The 19,134-nt window shown below is 39.8% G+C and overlaps 1 protein-coding gene across 1 annotated transcript in view; it reads right to left on the bottom strand.

Moving 5' to 3' along the window:
* Positions 1-19,134, bottom strand: part of Cntnap2 (contactin associated protein 2) — a 1,898,037-nt gene that overhangs the window by 422,204 nt on the left and 1,456,699 nt on the right. The gene's annotated exons all lie outside the window — the stretch shown is intronic.

The raw sequence follows: 19,134 nt of genomic DNA, 5'->3' as shown, positions 1-19,134 counted from the left end.
CAAAGGTGATCAATTCTAGTACCATAGCGATGGGATGGAACTGCAAGGGGTTGTTTCTTTGATTCTTTTTTGTTTCTCTAAATTCTTTTACAGACAGCTTGCTTCTTCCTTTCCAATATCTTTCCAATTCAGACTTTCTTTCCTGTCCAAACGCAGTGACTTGTATCCACTGTGCATTGCTAAACTCATTTGTCCATGAGGGTCTTTATGCATTTCTTAATCTCAAGGAAAGTTCTTCTAATGTTGAGTTATAAGTAGTGATGTTGCTGCCATTTAAAAATAGTTCATCTTCATGTTTAAGGCAGTTCACTTCCATCTATAATCTGCTGAGATTTTTGAAAATATGAATTGATAGTGAATTTTGTTCAAGGGTTGGTCTGCTCTTATTGAAGTTATATATATATATTGGTACCAGGGATTGAACTTAGAGGCACTCAACCACTAAGCCACATCTCCAGCCCTATTTTGTATTTTATTTGGAGACAGGGTCTCACTCAGTTGTTTAGTGCCTCACTGTTGCTGAGGCTGGCTTTGAACTTGTGATGGATCCGCCTGTCTCAGCCTCCCAAGCCACTGGGATTACAGGCATATGCCACTGCACCCAGCAAAATTATATTTTTTTCTCCTTTTAGCATTTCTAAATATTTCTAATGATAGTGCAATTTAAAAACTCACTTTGTTGTGATAAATCATCACACACACACACACACAAGTATATTGTTAGATTTGTTTTGCTATTTGTTTGGGATTGTTGCCACCGAGTTCATGAGTAGCATTGACCTATGATTTTCTTTTGTTGGACTCATCATTATTTATGGTATCAAATTAACATGGCCTCAAAGAATGGTTGGGGGACTGAATAAGGTTTCAATTGTTTGGTAAACTGTCTGAGGCTTACATACTTTAATCTTTGTTTTAAGATCATTCCTATATCCATTTATGTATGTTTATATTCTTAACTATTTGTTATATCCATTTATACATTATTTTTAAATGAACTTGTCAATTGCATCTTAATATTTAAATATACTGGTCAACAGCTGCACATGTGCTGTTGTTTTTATTTCTACTCTTCTTTATCTCTTTTGTCTGACTCATCTAGTCCCAAGTTTATTAATTTTATCAGACTCTTCAAAGAATCAATTTTGCAATCTTACCAAATGTTTGATCTCTAGTTCATTTTTCCTACCTTCATAATTATTTCATTTTTCTACTTTCTATGTACTCTAGGATCCTCAATATCTTTTTAAATTTTTAACTTTTAACTAATGAGTAAAAATTTTCTCTTGTGCAATATGCCATTTTGAAATATGTATAATATGGAATGAATAAATTGAGCAAGCTAATGTACTCTTGGTGATTTTTTAAACACAGCATTGTTATTAACAACCTTCACCGTGTTGAACACCCCATCTCTTGAACGTATTCCTCTTATCTAACTGAAATTTTGTATCATTTGACCAACATCTTCTCTATCCCAACCACCCTGTCTCTCGTAACCACCATTCAACTCTTCTGTAAAATTGCACATATAAGAGAGATGGTGTGGTATTTGTCTTGCTATGCCTGTTTATTTCACTGAATATAACGTCCTCCAGGTTTGCCCATGTTGCTGAAATGACAGTTTCCTTCTTGCTAAAGGTTGAATAGTGTTCACTTGTATATGTATATATGACCTTTGTTCATTCATTCATTGATGGGCACTTGGTCGCTTCCCTGTCTTGGTTATTGTGAATAGTGCTACTGTAAATACTTTATTGTCTAAAAATGACTATTTAAAGATATTATTTTTATGGGTGGAATATATAAAATTGATTTTTTTTCTCACAAAAATTTAAAAACATAATTCTAATGCTGTTATATTTCTATTATCAAGACCTTTATGGTCAGTTTAATTTCCACTCTTCTATAGGTTATTTTCTGTCTAGCAGGGGAGTTTCTTTCTTGTTTTGATCCACTGTGACCTATTAATCTGCATCTCCATCTTAATTTGCATGTTTTCTTTTGTCATGGTTTGTTCTTAACCATGTGCCCTGAATTTATGAAGTCTCACCTCCTTATCGAAGGTCCAGTTGGAGACAGGTAGTATACCTCTGATCTAATCTCCTTGCTCTGAATCGCCTCTCCATATTTTCCACTCTTTTTCTCACTGGCTTGTTTTTGAGATATTCTTTCATATTTCTTCTCCCTTTCAGTATCTTCACTTTGGCTAGGTAGAAACTGGTATTTAAGCTTTCAGTTTTATCTATGACGTTTTATTTCTACAACTTTTCTTTGCTTCTTTTTCAAATGCCACTATATTTGATAATGTCTTCCTTAATCATACCTTCGATTTCCTTTTTTTTTTCCCTAAGAAAACATTCTGATCCAATAATTTTAATATCTGGGGTTTTTGCAGGATTACAAATGCTATTATTAGCTATTTCTGTTGATTCACAAACATGGTATCTGGCTTCCCCACACATTTCATGATTAGTTTTTCCCTGAGGTCATATTCCTTGGAAATATATCTAGGAGAATTCTTTGAGGTCCAAATGAAGGTATGTCCCGCTCAGATATTTTGCTTTTGCTTTTATCAGATACCTGTAGATATTGCCAACCTGGGACCTCTTTAAAATATATTTTCAGCTTAAATTGTTTTTAACCATCCGAGTTAGTATGAAATTATGCTGTAAACATACATCAGATCTGGCTTTTTAAATGAAACTTCAAGGGATAATTTCTTTTTCTCTTTACCTTGAGCACAAGTTCCAATGGTCAAAATTCCTGTGCTATCTTCTTGGGTATAGTGGGTTTTGACTTTTCAATTTATTTCGTTTCTCACTAAAAGTCTAGCCTCTTGGATTATATTTTTCATAAAAGGAGACTGGATATAGTTCATCGTGTAGCACGAACCCTTCTCCATGGGTCAGGAGCGTGGGAGCGGCAGGTTGCAGGGGCCAGCAGTAGCATCTGGCTTGCCACTCATTCAGGACCTAGCTTCACGGTTTCCCTTCACTTGACCTCTCTAAAGAGCTCTCTCTCTCTCTCTCTCTCTCTCTCTCTCTCTCTCTCTCTTGCTTTCAAGCTCATTTTTTTTCATTTAAAAGTATTTAAAAATATTTTTGTTCATTTTTAAAGTTAAAAAAAGAATTTATGGGGGAGGGTTTTCATGATATCACTTTGCCCTTGTTCCTATAGAAGCCTGTTGCTGTAGGTTTTAAAGCAGCCAGAGGCATGGAGAGTGGGATGCTTTAGGAGGGGCCATGGGGAAAAGACCGGAAAGAGACTACAAAGGAGGTGATGGAGACCTGAAGGGACATGTCCATGGCAGGTTCTGTGCTATAGCAGAGGTAAAAGCTTCTCTCAAAGGTCATCATTGGGATTTGGTGACCAGCTAGGTCAGCTAGTTGTGCCCCCTTGGTTTTCAGGTCAGACACAGGAACATTTTGAAAGAATTTTCAGATTCAGAGGAGAGTGTTGGTTTAGGGGAAAGATATTCAGTTTAGTTTTACAGAAGGTGAATTTGAGGTGATAATGGGTCCTGGGGTGGGGGTATGGGGGGGCTGGTTCTACCTCCTCGGGTACGATCTGGAAGCATTTGTAAGGTACAACTGGTATTTAGTGTCCAGGGTCAGGGCTGCTGACCTGCACTGTTTGCAACAGGCTGGAACAGCAAATAACTCTCCCATCTGCTATGCCAATAGCACCTGGGCAGAGGAGCCCTCTGACACAGAGGTGTGGAAATGGGGACAGCCAGGACTAAGGGTCTGTGACCTCAAGAGAGAGATCAGAGCTCAATCTTCACATCTTCATGGCAGAGCGTCTTGGCCGTGCCCCTGCACTGTTCCGCATGGATTACCTGCTGTCTCCCTACAGCTAGGCACTGGGCCAGCCCTCTGCACAGTCCTAGGCAGAGAGCTGGGAAGCAAGGGCTGAATGTTCCAGAAAGGGGGAGGGGAAAGCTTGACAAGCACCATTTGATCTGAGGATCAGGGGATCCGTTTGAAATAAAATTTCAAGAGGTCAGGGAGATGAGGATGTTAGGAAAGAAATGTGGATGCTCAAGACAGAAAAGCCCCCCTGGTGTAAGAGCCAAGTGATGCGCAGGCAGGAAGTGTGGATTCTGCAAGACGGTGGGGCTCGAAACATGTTTGTAATCAAAAGTCAAAGGAACTAATGACTATGAAAAGATCAAGGCTGCGATGATTGGGCCAATATTGGTCAATAACTACCATCTCTTATGGTACCATTTGCAACTGCCAACTCCTAGGACTCCTGTTCTTTCTAACTCGCTGAAACCTGAACCACACTTGAAAAGCTCCAGCGTGAGCAGTTATTTCAACCCCTCTGTTGAAGACATCATGAGGGGTCCTGGAAAGCACCAAAGGGGAGGACGATCCCTGATGTGAAGCACTTTAAATGGATCCCTTCGTTTCTACTCTTCAACACATTGAGCAAAAGTTAACCCAGAACTCTGACGACAGTAAAATGGTCTTGACCTTGATCCTATCAAACTTGGTGCTCTCAAGCAGCCTTGTGTGACTATCTGAGAAAGTGCATCTGTCCTTCAAAGCAGAGCAAGATGCTTATGTAACACAAAGCCCCAGGTCACTTATCACGCCTGCTGCTCAGTGGGGGCAGCCACCCTCCGTAGTTCAAGCACGGGATCCATCCATGGCTTCCTCTTTCTCCCAGGAGACAAAAATGCTAGTGTCTCTTTCCACAGCACAAGCAGTTAATAAAAGTGGCATAAATTCGAAGTCCTCCTCGCTCACAGAAGCACAGGGAGATGATGAGATATTCAGTAGCAAGGATAAGTGGCAGATTTTTCAAGTGGGTAAAAGGGACAATTATTTAAAGAGTGAAACCACTAAAATTAGCCCATATTCTCCCCCCCAAAAAACAAAAGAATTGCACACTAAAACACAGAGTAAAATTTCCCTTGTATGTTTAAAATTGAAACTGTTTCGTGGGCCTGTTGATCAACCTGCTGATATTAATTGAGAGTCCTCAAAGCCATTCACCTCACGTCAATTGGTTTTGTGTTTTTCTTCAGTCCGATTATAATGAGAGTAACAAATTACACGATATTCGGATGTGCTTTTTAGTTTCTGTTACCTTGGAGCCTTGGGTGAATAACTTTATCTAGATGGCTATTGGGAACTACTAAACTTACTAAACTTACCCAAACTGCCTCTCTGGTTCTAACCATTCCCCTTTATCAGAACGGGGTCTACTGCTCCACTTGGTGTTAAGAAGATTCTTCTTTGTCTATAAAGTATGTTCACGCCAATTCATGTCTTTACACATGTACTATTTTTTTTTTGCATTACAGTTCTTATTATACATATATACCACGATTTTTCATATCTCTGTTTGTACATAAAGTATGTTGACACCCAATTCGAGTCTTCACACATGTACTTTGAATAATGATGTCCATCACATTCCACCATCCTAGCTAATCCCCTGCCCCCTCCCTTTTCCTCCCACCCCTCTTCCCTATAAGAATTGTAATGCATTCTGCCGTCGTGTATTTAAAAAAAATTAATTTGATTAAATAAAAAAATAAATCTGGAGATGAGTGTGACAAGGACAAAGAACCCTGTAGCAAAAGACAATTCAATTAAAAACTACCGAAAGGTTAACATGGTTCTCCAAAGATAAATAACCAACGGCACATAAAAAAAAACATGCTCAACAACATTCATCATTAGGAACCTGAAACTCAAAGCCATGATGTCATACTATTTCCCATGAATCAGAATGGCTAACATAAAAAGAAAATAACAAGTCTTTTTGGGGATAAAAAAACAAAAAAGAGTACACTTGTTCCTAGCTGACCTCTTTCCTGGCTCAGGGCTTGTGCCCAGGCTGTCCCACCCTCCCTGTCCACCCTGCTGTTCCTCATGCGTCCAAGCACTTTACCACTTGAGAACAACAGTTGCTGTTTTCCTGCTGGGATCCCCTTCCCCTAGTTCTCACAAGGACCTCTCCCCCTGCTTCCTTGGATGCTGCTGCAATGCCATCTCTTGAAGGTGGCCCTGTCAGTGACCTTCCTGACACACAAGGCTTCCTCCCCGCCAGGTCCTACCCTGCATTCTTCAGCCATTTGCAATGATCATTGCATGGTTTGTTACAAACTCTTCTGTTTATTATTTACTGCGTCTCCTCCCACTAGAGCTTAAGATCCCGGAGAGGCAAAGCTTTGCTTTTGGTTTCTGATAAATGTCATTGTGCACAGGCTGTGCCTGGTAAATACTTTTCAAATGCACGAATGCAAGTTTTGGTTTCTACTTCTTTTTTTTTTTCCTGTCCATCCCATCCAGACAAGTAAAAAATAAAAACAAACAAACAAACAAAAGAAGAAGAAAAATCATACACACATTCTGAATTCTAGTGTTTGGGGTATGGTTTTGTTTGCTTTTTTAACTTTTGCTTTTTTTTTCTTTCTTTCTTTTTGCATGCTATCCATTGAAAGCGGATTTCACACAAGGCAACTTGATCACATCTAATCAATACCTCCTGGCCTCCACTGAGCCAAGAATTGCAGCAATTTGTCTCCATGAAACTCACAGCTCACGCATCCACCTCTGATCACCGGCTTGCCAAGTCTATGTTGGTGTTCATGATGGAGTTTACCTTCGCTTCAGCAGGCGTCTTATTTGTACCCCTGTATCATCCCTTGATTAGGTGTATTGATGGATATCCTTCTTCTTAGCAGTGCCAGAATCAAATTTTAATTATTCTGACTTCATGTATTTTTTTTTGGTGTGTGTGTGTGTGTGTGTGTGTGTGTGTGTGTGTGTGTGTGACTGAGGTACCAAGGATTGAACCCAGGGCCTTGTGCATGCAAGGCAAGCACTCTACCAACTGAGTTATATCCCCAGCCCATCAAATTTTAATTTTTCTGAATCTGGCTTTTTGGAAAATGTCATAATCTACTTGTATCTTATATTTCCTTTAAAAAACAAAAAAAGGGTACATCAAAGCCTGTTCTGACAGTTCACTCACAAGATACAGTGGTACAGGTTAACTTGAATGGGCAAGTTGGACCCTGTGGTCTGCATGCCAGACTGGGCAAGTTACCATTTGATAAGTAGCCACAAGCCTTCTGTATTCTGGGTGACCTGGTGTAGGGAACAGTGAGTGGCCATTCAAGTTCAGCAGAACTGTCTACAATGGGTGTATGTGTCATGCTGTGCAGTTACATCAATGTTGAGAATCTAGACCAGAGGAAAGACAGTTTTACCGAAACAAGAAATAAATTTAAAATTGTATGCAATCTATTAGATTTACCAGGGCAGACAAATCTTAAACAAATCAGCAAACAATAAAAACAAGAGATTGCTGAATATATTTGTGGAGACAAATTGTTTTCTATTAAACCTTTCTTTTACAAGAAAATTTGCTTTGGGGAACATTGGAGTTCCTGTGTCCTATCCTTTGTTCCTACACTTTCGGGTTAAGGCACAGCACAACCAAGGCTGATATCTTTTGACAGGATCTTGGGAGACTTCTGAGGCATGTTCCATGAGAAGGGGTGAAGCAAGGATTTTGTTCAGAGGCTGACCCAGGTGCTTGCCTCTCCTGTGGACATCTGCCTGCCTCCGCTCTGGTCCTGCTAGGTTGGCAGTTGTATCTCCTAACAAAATTCTACAAATGCTAAATCCTGCATAACGAAATCTTACACATCTGCAGGGGGAATGGTGACAGCCCTAGAGACCCCTGTTGGGTCCCTCTGTCCTCCACCTGTGGATGTGGAGGCAGAGGTTGAGCATCCCTTCCTCTGGGGCAGCTGATTCTGATGCTGGCTGCTTGTTGAGTGGAGCCCAGAGAATGCAGTCCCTCCTGTATGACATCCCAGACCCTACGGTTTCACCCAGTGAGGGTTTGGCTGCAAAATGGAGATACTTAGGGGAGATGAGTACTGAAACCTGAGCCAGGAGAGCCGGTCTACTGGTCTACCCCATTATTTCCTAACTGTTTTGTTTCTTCTTCTCTTGGGCTCTTTCTTGCTATGTAACGTGGGGGCATGGACTTTGGTGGCCCTTTCTGGCCTTAGTACTTCATGATTCTGTTTTTCTGTTGATACGCTCAGGAGTGGCCTCATCAGGTTGTTCTGCAGCGTCCTGCCTTGTGCTAGTTTCTCATTCTGTAGCAATATTCCTCCCACCACCTCCAATGACGGGAATCGTCCTTCTCCTTGGCTTAGCCACTTACTCCTGCTTTCCCTTTCACACACTGTTTCCCTGCTCCCAGTTCCTCGGAGTCTCACTGCAGACCATTTTCACACAAATGTTTGTGACACCTGCCCTGCATGTGTGGCCCTTGTCACGGCGCCTCGCTGTTGCCTGCTGAAATGTCAGCTTCTTTCTAGGCAAGCGCAGAGAGGTCAGGGGCCACCGCCCTGGTCCCTTCCCTTCTCTGCAGCTTCTAATGTTCACAGTGGAGATTCTGCACGTATTTGTCAACTGGCTGCATGAACCCAATCCCGTAACTTCATCACACACCTGCCAAGGCGTCTGCCCTCCTCCCTCCCAGCTGAATGTCAGCCCTATGTTCCTGATAATTCAGTGGCTCTCTGCTCTTCCTGGTACCACAGGGACCTCAATCCAAGCCTGCCTGGAGACTCTGCCCTTTGCCGAAACGTGCATTTCTTTCTGTTTGTGATCTGAAGAACTTCCTGCCCATTCTCTGACCACTGACCCCACTTTGTAATTCACAGGGACACGGCACACTAGAGAGAGTGCCCTCCGCTTTCTGCTGGCAAACACAAAAACTTGTCCTTACAAATGCCATCCTCCCCTGTCCCCTTGAGCAAACTTCCCCTCTGGTCGCTTCCTGGTGTTATGCTGGGGTTCCACCATTTCCCCAACTTCTCTCCTTCCTTCTTTCTTTTTTCTCGGGGTTCTTCTCACTGGCATTTAAGGCTGGTGATCCATTCGATAAAACCAGCAAATAAGCAAACCGACCTCCACTCCTTCAAGGTCCCTCTCACCTTCCAGCCACCAACCTGTTTCCAGCCCTGAAAAACAAAGATTCTTGCAAGAGTCGCTGACAGTATCCAGGATATTTTTATTCTGCTACCTCCTGTTTGCTTCTTGATCACCGGTACGTGGAGCAGACTCTCCAACCTCTTCATGAAAACAGCTCTTGCTGAGGTCACCCTGTCCTCCAGTGAACCACAACCAAGGACCCTTTCCAGTTGCCCATCTGCCACACCCTCAGAAGCCTTGTATGCTCGATGGTGTCGCTGTTCTGCTCCTGCCTTCCAAGGGTCCTACCACTTAAGCTGTGTCATGGTCCTCATTCCTCCTCCTGTCTGATTTCTATTTCTGTCTCCTGGTAGTCTTGACGCTTTTCTATTAAGAAGTTAAATGTTGTGTTCTTGAAGGCCTTCCCTCTTGTCGCTCTTTCTCTGCTCCCTCTTATGTTTGGGGTGCAATCTCATCCACAGCCCTTCAACAGCCACATATCCTCACTTATAAAATTAATCCAGCTTTCTGGCCGGGGCTGCAGCTCAGTGATACAACGCCTGCCTAGCATGCATGAGGCCCTGGGTTCCTTCCCAGCACTGCTAGATTAATTAATTAATTAATCAACCCAGACTTACGTGTCCAGCTGTTTATTTGGCACCCCCACTTGACGGTCTCAAACCAGCCCAAATGCTGGCAATAGTCATGATCCTCCCACCCAAACCTGGTTCTTTTTTGTTGTTGTTGTTGTTAAAATTTTGGGTCTTAGTTACTAATCCACGCCTATCCACATTGCTACCTGAGCCACTGAGGATTGTCATGCACAAAACATTGTCCCCATTTCATTTGCCCGTGACTAGCCCCATCTGTCATGGGAGCTTGGATGCCTGGCCATGATGAATGAAGGCCTAGAGAAGGTGTGAGATCCAATTCTGGTACCCAGGAAGTGCAGAGCATTTTCCAAAGCATCCTTCTTCGTGGAGCTGAGAGGGCCAGGGTGAGCGCTGGAGCTGCAGAGGGGAGACTTAGTCCATTAGGAAGAGGAATGCTGGGGCACCAGATCTTACCACCAGCTTTTTATGCGTCGAGATCTCACTTTTTCACACACTGTTTCAATAACAGGCTTTGGCTTTTCCTGTGCTGTCCTGACCCACCTAAGGAAAGGTGGGTCATGGTTAAGGAAAGGTGCAAGTATCCATGTCTAGCAGAGGGGAGACCTCACATTGCTACACATCTCTCATGGGGCGTAGGCCCCTCCTCCTTGCAATGACCTCAAAGAGTGTTAGAGCAGGAAAAGCATTTTTCTATGCTATGTCCTCCTTTTACTTTGGATCACAGTCTTCCCCCCATTACCACACATCTCAATAATATACAGTTTCAAAGACGTGATTTCATGCAGATGCGGGAGAAATAGAACAACAAATTCAAAGCTCCTCTTGCCATCAGTCTTTTGATTAAAGTGCCCTTTCCAGGGAGGTAAACATGACACTTCTCTCAGCCCCTGCATGGACTTATTGCACAACTAGATTGCTACATTTTTATTGCAGGACCATCCTGCCCTTGTTTAAAATTGTTTTGACCTTTGGATGAGCATGCATTTAAAGAAAAAAAAAAAGAGTTCCATCTTTCTCCAGAATTAGTAAGCAATAATGAAAACAGGAAGGCAAGTTTGTCATAGCTGAGTGGCACCCGGCAGAGTCACAGCAAATACTTGCTTGACAACTTCATTTCGCTCCTGGAAAGAGCTTCTTTGTGACCCTGCGTCCTAAAGTCAACTGGGTGTAAATGACGCCTTCCCTGTGAGAGTCCAGATGGCGGCTCCTCCGGCCAGCCTTGCCTCGTTATTTCACATGGAACCTCAGTCGCAGGAGTGACATTTGATCTGGGGAAGGAGCTGTCAGAAATCCCTGTGTGTATCAATTTGCTACTTTGCAAGTTGAAAGCACCTAGAAATTACCATGTTCAGAAAGGTACCATGTATTGTATTAGGGTGAACTGCTGAGGACCACTAAATTACTGCTCACTAGACCATTGAGGATGAGAACAGGTCTCCTCAATAACAGTTGTGGTTACAATAAGCTCACGCAAGCGTGCGTTACGGGGGAAACAGCGACAGAGTCAGCTCCAAAGAGGGCAAAACTATCTCGATTGCAATGGGCAAGGATATTAGCTAACATCTTGATGGAGCCCTGTCAGAAGAAAGCAGTCAAGGGGCAGATTAAATATAACACTGAAATAGAGCCGTAGGGCATCAATTTGGTAAGAATTTATCTGGTAGTATTGTGGTCTGTCACCATCAAATGTGAAACAAAACTGTCCAGTGTTGTATATTCTCAAGAAGTTTTACATATGCTGCCATGTTCCTCCCAGGATGAGATCAGAGTGACTTAACAAGTATCTAAAAGAGATCTTTCCTCCCCATAAAAACCAAGAAAGATTGGGGAGTGATAATAATGGCCAACCTTCACTCATTAAACATGAATGAATGACTCTCCGAATCTACCAAAGTATTTGCTAAAATGATGAAAATAAACTTAAGAGTTTTCAGAGGAATAAAAACTCTCAAGGTTACTATAAACAGGATAAATAACAAGAAACAAATTCCTTTCAAGGAAAACAAAAAGCATGAAAAAAAACAACCTTCAAATCACTGCCCAATGATTTGCAAGGACAATTGGCTTGTGGGAAGATGGAGTCAAACACTTCTGTGTCAGGGCCTAGAGAACAAGAGTCAATTTCACATTGTCCCGGATTTGAAGATAAAATAATCCTCCTCCTAAACAACCTTTATTGAACCTTTACTAGGTGCGCACCTCTGCTTTAAGTACTGTACACACCTCTTCTCATGTAATCTTTCAGAAACAGCCTGGGAGATATGTGTTGTTGGAGGGGTTCAGAAAATACTGTCCCCAAATATGGCACCTTTATATTTCAGGAAACAATAGAAGTAAGCCACAGAAACTAGAAAGAATTCCTTTTCTCTTATCTCCTGAAGTGAGCCAGAAAATATACCTGAACTTCTCTTGACAATAAGTCAAAAAACTGCTTTTCCAGAGGTGTCCTTCCTTTGGCCATGCCACATAAAATTTAAATAAATATATGTGGTTTTCTCTTGTTAACTCTCTTGTAATTGTTGGAGCCATAAACCTAGCAATGGGTGAGAGAGGAAGTCTTTGCTCTCTTATGTTATCATCACCATTTTAGAGATGAGAATGCTAAGACTGAGAAAGGTGAGGGGAATACAGAGCTGGTTTCTGAATGACTCCAAGGTCTTAGTTCTAAAACACTATGCAGACGCTCCATAGCTAGTGGAGTGCTCAGACAGATCAGCAAAGGGCCATTATGCAATATGATATGTGCTACAGAAAAGGCATGCAGAGCATTTGTGCATGGAAGAATAGTAGCTCTATGTCAAATTTCCAATGAAAATTTTTATTAGAATATTATCTCATATAGATCTTGGAAAAGGCAAAGATTTCCAAACAATATAAAGAATTGGATTGTGATGATGTTTATACAGATCTGTAAATTTACTAATTTACACATCTATTTTTAAGAATTAAGGACTGCTGTCTGTAGAAAGTCACCATTAAGCAAGGGAAGATGATGAGCATATGTAGGCAGCAACCCTTGACTCCTTCACAGCCCAAGATCGAAGAAGTGAAAGAAGAGCTGATCAGAGAGGTGGGTGACTGAGTAAACTCCTTAAAAATCAATATGGGGCAGCTTGAGACCTGAGGGACTTGGGATTTGATTACTGGAGCATAAAATAAAGAAAGAATCCCTTGACTTTGAACCCTGATCAGGGTTGGGAGGAGGAACAAAGGGAGGAAGAGGGAGAGGAAAAGCCAATATGTTTGTTTCATTAATGACAGTTGGAAAGACAGGTTGACCAAGTGAAAATGGGAAAGTAGCAGCAAAGCTAATGAAGGAGATCACACAGTTTAGCCCAAACTGCTGGGAAAAAAAAAAAGTGTCAGGTAGGGCTGCCACTTTTTAAATACCACAGCCAGTCTCCTTAGAAGAAATGATATTACTACAGCATCTCCTCACCTACAAAAGTAGTGAATAAAACCATTGGCAATGCCTCCAAAATGGGTCACCTCAGTAATTTATCCAGAAGGGCCTTATAGAGGGATTGCGGCTAGCTGAAGCTCACCAAGAGCCCCTCCCTCTCACTGTAGACCTGGGGAGTGGGGTGAAATGGACCCCAAAGCAAGTGACACCCAGAGAGTGCTAACACCTACCCAGCACTCTGCACAGCCACTGGCTGCAGAAGCTCAGTTGAAGACAGGCCAATTGTAACTTCACCCTCAAGACAGAGATGGGTAAATCCCCAGTGCCAGGGTAGAGGCTTCTGTGCCATGGACCACCCATGGAGAGCCGATACTCACAGATGTCACAGTTGCAAGCAACCACCAAATGCTTAGATAGGGCTGCTACTAACAAGCCATGGTGGAAGGGAGCAGGTACTTCAGTGGCCCACGGCAGCAGCCACAGCCCTGAGGTCTGCACTCCTACAACCAACAGGTAAGGTCAGCACATGCAGCACCCTAGAAGGACACAGATTTGGGCCTCTGGGTTGACTAGCAAGCACCAGAAACTAGCAAGAGAATCATAGCAACTAGACAAGTGGCTCCTGGGTCCCACAGGGTCCACAGCCACAAGTCCCAGAGTTGCCAGTTGACTCTTTTCCCTATAGCATTACCTGTTCCTTTCCCAAATCCCCCCATTTCCTTTTTATTTTTAATTTTAATTCGTGTTATTTTTCTCTTTTCTCTCTTTTCCCCCCCATGTTCATTTTTGCTCTTTCCTTTTCAATCCCTTTATAATTTAACAGTAATTTTACTATCTTTAATAACTATTTTTTCAACTTATTTCAGAACATATTCAAATTTTATGCTTGGGTTAGAGGAATTGTGGAGAACATTTTTAATAAGTTTCTTCTAAGGTTTATTAGTACATGGCTTTGCTCTGAAGTGACTGAAGTTAGTGGGGCGTAGTATCTTCTCTCAGAGTGGTGCTAGTTACTGGGCATAGCAGTGGGTACAGGCTGAGTGGGAGTATCAGCGCTTAGATATTCACCTCGCCTGGAGCATTTAAAAGAAAGAAATTCACTAAATAGTCCCTGGCACAAAAATAGAAGAGATAATCCTTTAGTCAGATGGGTAGAAATACAAACAAATTGCCAAAGATGGCAATGGAACGAGTCAGCCCAAATGACCCACAACACTCTAACAACTGATCCCATTGCCACTACAGTGGAAGAAATGTATAAAGAATTTGGAAAATTCATAGCTCAAATGATCAGTGAACTAAAATAAGACCTAAGGGATAAACTAAGAGATGAACTATAGGAAGTAAAAGAACACTTCAATAAAGAGAAATTCCAAAAAAAGAACCAAATAGAAATCCTGGAAATAAAAGACTGAATAAATTAAATTAAAAATTCAGTTGAAAGCCTTACCAATAGATTAGAGCAAATAGGAGACAGATTTTCAGGCCTCAAAGACAAGGTGTATAATCTTGAAAACTAAGTCAGCAGTAAAGAAAAGATGATAAGTAAGAGACGATGACCAGAATATCCAAGAAATCTGTGAAAATACTAAAAGATCAAATATAAGAATCAGTGGCTTAGAAGAAGTCATTGAAATGTAAATTAAGGGAGCGCACAACCTTTTCCATGAAATAATATCAGAAAAAATGTCCAAAACTTGGGAATGAAATGTAAATCAAAACAGATGAGAAATTTAGAATCCCAAAGATCAATAAAATGTCATCCCCAAGGCACATTGTAATTAAAATGTCAAATATACAGTACAAAGATAGAATTTTAAAACCCATAAGATATAAATGGCAGGTCACATTTAGAAGTAAGCCAATTAGATTTTATGTGATCTTTCAGCCAAGACTCTGAAAGGTAATAGTTGCCAACCAAAATTGCTGTATTCAGAAAAGCTCTCCTTTGAATAGAAGATGAAATGAAAACCTTCCTAGAGAAGCAGAAATGAAATAATTTCTAAACTAGCACTACAGAAAACATTTAATGAAATATTACATGTAGAAGAAATGAAAAACAAATATCAGAGTCAGCCACAAAGTTGACTTTCAGTAGAAGAATAGTCAAGTAAAAGACAGTCAAATCTGAATTAAATAAATGACAGAAAATAAAACATCTTTCTGTAATAACATTGCATATAAATATTTTCAAATCTCCAACTAAGAGGCAGAATGGCAGAGTGGATTAAGAAATAATACCAAAAACATATGTTGTTTATAAGAGACTGACCTTTCAGGAAGAGACATCCACAGGTTGAAGGGGAAAGAAGGAAAATGGTATTTACCATGAAAAAGGAGACTGAAAACAAGCAGGAACAGCTGTACTCAGGTCTGACGAAGTAGGTTTCAAGCTGAAGTTAATCAGAAGACACAAATAAGGTCACCTCATACTGGTTAAGTTGGGAACTACCCCAAAAGATAATTATTGTAAGTATTTATGCCACAAATTTTAGTACACCTACTTTCATAAAACAACCCTTCTCAGTACAAAAATTCAGACCCAAATATAACTCAGAAAACTTGTATTTCAATAAATTATAACACTTAGCATGTATTGACAAATTTCTAGACTATATGACCCTTCTTGAATTGAACCAAGAAGATATAGAAAAACTTCAACAGATGGATATCAAGCAACTCAAAGTCTTACAACAAAGAAAAAGTGAAGTGATTTTAATATGAAGTGATTTTAACACATCTTTTCACCGATAGATAAGTCATCCAGACATAAACTAAATAAAAAGACTGTTAATCAAAGAGAGCTAACAGACATTTGTAGAGTATTTCATTCATTGAGAACCAAATTCACTTTCTTCTCAGATGCACATGTAATCTTCTCCAAAATAGATCATATTTTAGGACATAAAGCAAATCTTAGGAAATACCAAAAAATCCAGAAAATTTATTGCATATTATCAGATAATAATGGAATGAAATTTTAAAAAGTAACAAGTTTGAAAAACAGAAACCATTTATTTGTTTATTTATTTTTTGCGGAGGGGTGGGGGGCACGTTTTACCAGGGATTTGAAGTCAGGGACACTTGACCACTGAGCCACATCCCAGCCCTATTTTCTGTATTTTAGTTAGAGACAAGGTCTTACTGAGTTGCTTAGTGCCTCACTTTTGCTATGGCTGGCGTTGAATTAGAGTTCCTCCAACCTCAGCCTCTGATGATGCTGGGATTAAAGGCATGTGCACTGTTTCTGGCCAGAAACCATTTTAACACAAGAATATTGACTTACAGAAGTAACCAGGGGAGGAATTTTAAAAAAAGTCTTAAAAACAAATGAGAACAGAGATACCACATATCAAAATCTCTGGGACCATATGAAGGCGATTCTAAAAGGAAAGATTATTGCATTGAGTGCCTCCTTTAAAAATAGAAAAAAAAACAAAAAAACCCCCAGAAAGATCCCAAATAAATAATCTGAAGTTAAAACTTAAGACTGTAGAAAAGCAATAACAAAATAATTCCAGAACCAACAGAAGACAGAAAAAAATTAAGATTAGCGTTGAAATTAATTCCATTGAGAATAAAAAAAAATTGCAAAGGATCAACACAACAAACAGTTGGTTCTTTGAAAAGATATCAAGATTGATAACCCCTTAGGTGAACTAACCAAAGGAAAAAGACCTAAATCAACAAAATTGGAGGTGAAAAGGATGTATCACCACAAATATCTGAAATACAGAAGATCATTAGAAAATATTATGAAAACTTGTATTTCAATAAATTATAACACTTAGCATATATTGACAAATTTCTAGACTATAGACCTACTTGAATTGAACCAAGAAGATATAAAAAAAAACCTTCAACAGATCGATATCAAGCAATTAAAAGTCTTCCAACAAAGAAAAAGCCAGGACTGGATAGATTCTCAGCTGAGTTTTACCTGACCTTTAAAGAAGTAACGCCAACACTCCTCAAATTATTCCATGGAATAGAAGGAGAGAAAACTCTTCCAAATTCATCCTATGAAAGCCAGTGTCACCCTGGTATCATAACTACATAAAGACACATCAAGTGAAGAAAACTACAGACCATTATTCCTGATGAAAATAGATGCAAAACGCCTTAATAAAATATTAACAATCCACATTCCAAAACACATTAAGATTTTACCACATGATCAAGTTGGTTTCATCCCAGGTATGAAAAGTTGATTGAACATATGCAAATTAGTAAATGTAACTCACCTCATAAATAGAATTAAGAACAAAAATACACGATCATTTCAATAAATGCATAAAAGAACTTTCAACACAACTCAGCACCCACTCATGCTAAAACCAATAGGGATAGAAGTAATTCACCTTAACATCATAAAGTTTATAAATGAGAAACCCCAAACCAACATCATACTGAACAGAAAAAAAAAATCTAAAAGAATTTTCTTTAAAAATCAGGAAGAAGACAAGAAGTTCCACTCTCATCACTCCTGTTCTATATTGTATTTGGGCTGGGGATGTGGCTCAAGGGGTAACGTGCTCGCCTGGCATGCATGGGGCACTGGGTTCGATCTTCAGCACCACATAAAAATAAAATAAAGATGTGTGTCCGCCGAAAACTGAAAAATAAGTATTAAAAAATTATCTCTCTCTCTCCTCTCTCTCTCTCTCTCCAAAAAATAAAATACCAAGAAATCCCCACTGGGAAAACTACTAGAGCTGATGAATAAATTCAGCAAAGTAGCAGGATATGAGCATTAACATATAAAAATTAATAGCTTTCCTGTATGCTAATAATGAATCTACTGAGAAAGAAAAACAATTTCATTCACAATAGCCCCCCAAAACAAACCAACAAACAAACAAACAAACAAAAAAAGACCACAACATCAACAACAATAACAACAACAACAACAACAACAAACCCTTTGGGAATAAATTAAACCAAGAAGATGAAAGATCCCTACAATGAAAATTACAGAACACTGAAGGAAGAAAGTAAAAATAACCTCAGAATATGAAAAGACTTTACATGTTTTTGCATAGGTAGAAATAATATTGTCAAAATGATAACATTACCAAAAGCAACATACAGATTCGATGCAATTCCAATGACATTCTTCACAGAACTAGAAAAATTAATTCTAAAGTTCATATGGGAGAATAGAAGACCCAGAAGAATCAAAGCAATATTGAGGAATAAGTATTAAAACAAATTTCATACACCCCCCCAAAAAAGAAAGAAAAACAAATAGCTCAATTCATAAATGGGCAATTGAACTAAACAGACATTTCTCCAAAGAAGAAATACAAATGGCCAACAAATTTATAAGAAAATGTACAATATCCCTAGGAAGCAGGGAATTGCAAATCGAACCTACACGGAGGTTTTATCTCACTCCCGCTAGAATTGCAACCATCAAGAACACACATGACCATCAGTGCTGGAAAGGGTGTGGGAGAGAAAGTACACTTACATGTTGTTGGTGGGACTAAAAATTAGTATAGCCACTTTGGAAAGCAGTATGGAGAGTTCTCAAAAGACTCCTTTCTCAAAAGATTCCTTTCCTAAAAGGAATCCCCACATGACCCAACTACCCAATCTTTGGTAATTAATAAAAAGAACGAAAATCAGCATACCATAGTGATGCATGTGTACCAATATTTAAAGCAGCGAAATTCACAGTACCCAAGTTATGGAACCAGCCTAGGTGGCCCTCGGTAGGTGAATGGATAAAGAAAATTTTATGGCTGAGTAAAAATCCATACATACAATGGATTTTTACTCAGCCATAAAAAATGTGTTTATGTTGTTTGTTGGTAAATGGATAGAAGTAGAATATCATGCTAAGTGAAATAAGTCCAAAAGTCAAGAGTTGAATGCTTTCTTTCAGAAAGCATTACATGATGCAGAAGCTAGAGAGAAATAAGATATTTTAAGGAAACTGAAATCTCATGAAAATAGAAGGGAGAATAGTAGAGAGTAAGAGGAAGGGGATTGATGGGGAGGAAGGAAGGATGGGGAAGGCAAAGAACTGCAGAAAATAAAATTGAAGAAAGATTGCTATGTGTAGGTATAAATACACATCACAATGAATTCTACTTTATATAGAACTATAATGTTTCCATTCAAACATTAGTTAATAGAAGAAAAGTCAATA

Source organism: Ictidomys tridecemlineatus, chromosome 2, assembly GCF_052094955.1.
Source record: "Ictidomys tridecemlineatus isolate mIctTri1 chromosome 2, mIctTri1.hap1, whole genome shotgun sequence".
NCBI lineage: Eukaryota > Metazoa > Chordata > Mammalia > Rodentia > Sciuridae > Ictidomys > Ictidomys tridecemlineatus.
Note: the sequence above shows the minus strand (reverse complement) of the source record. Positions and strands in the feature narration are given on the sequence as shown.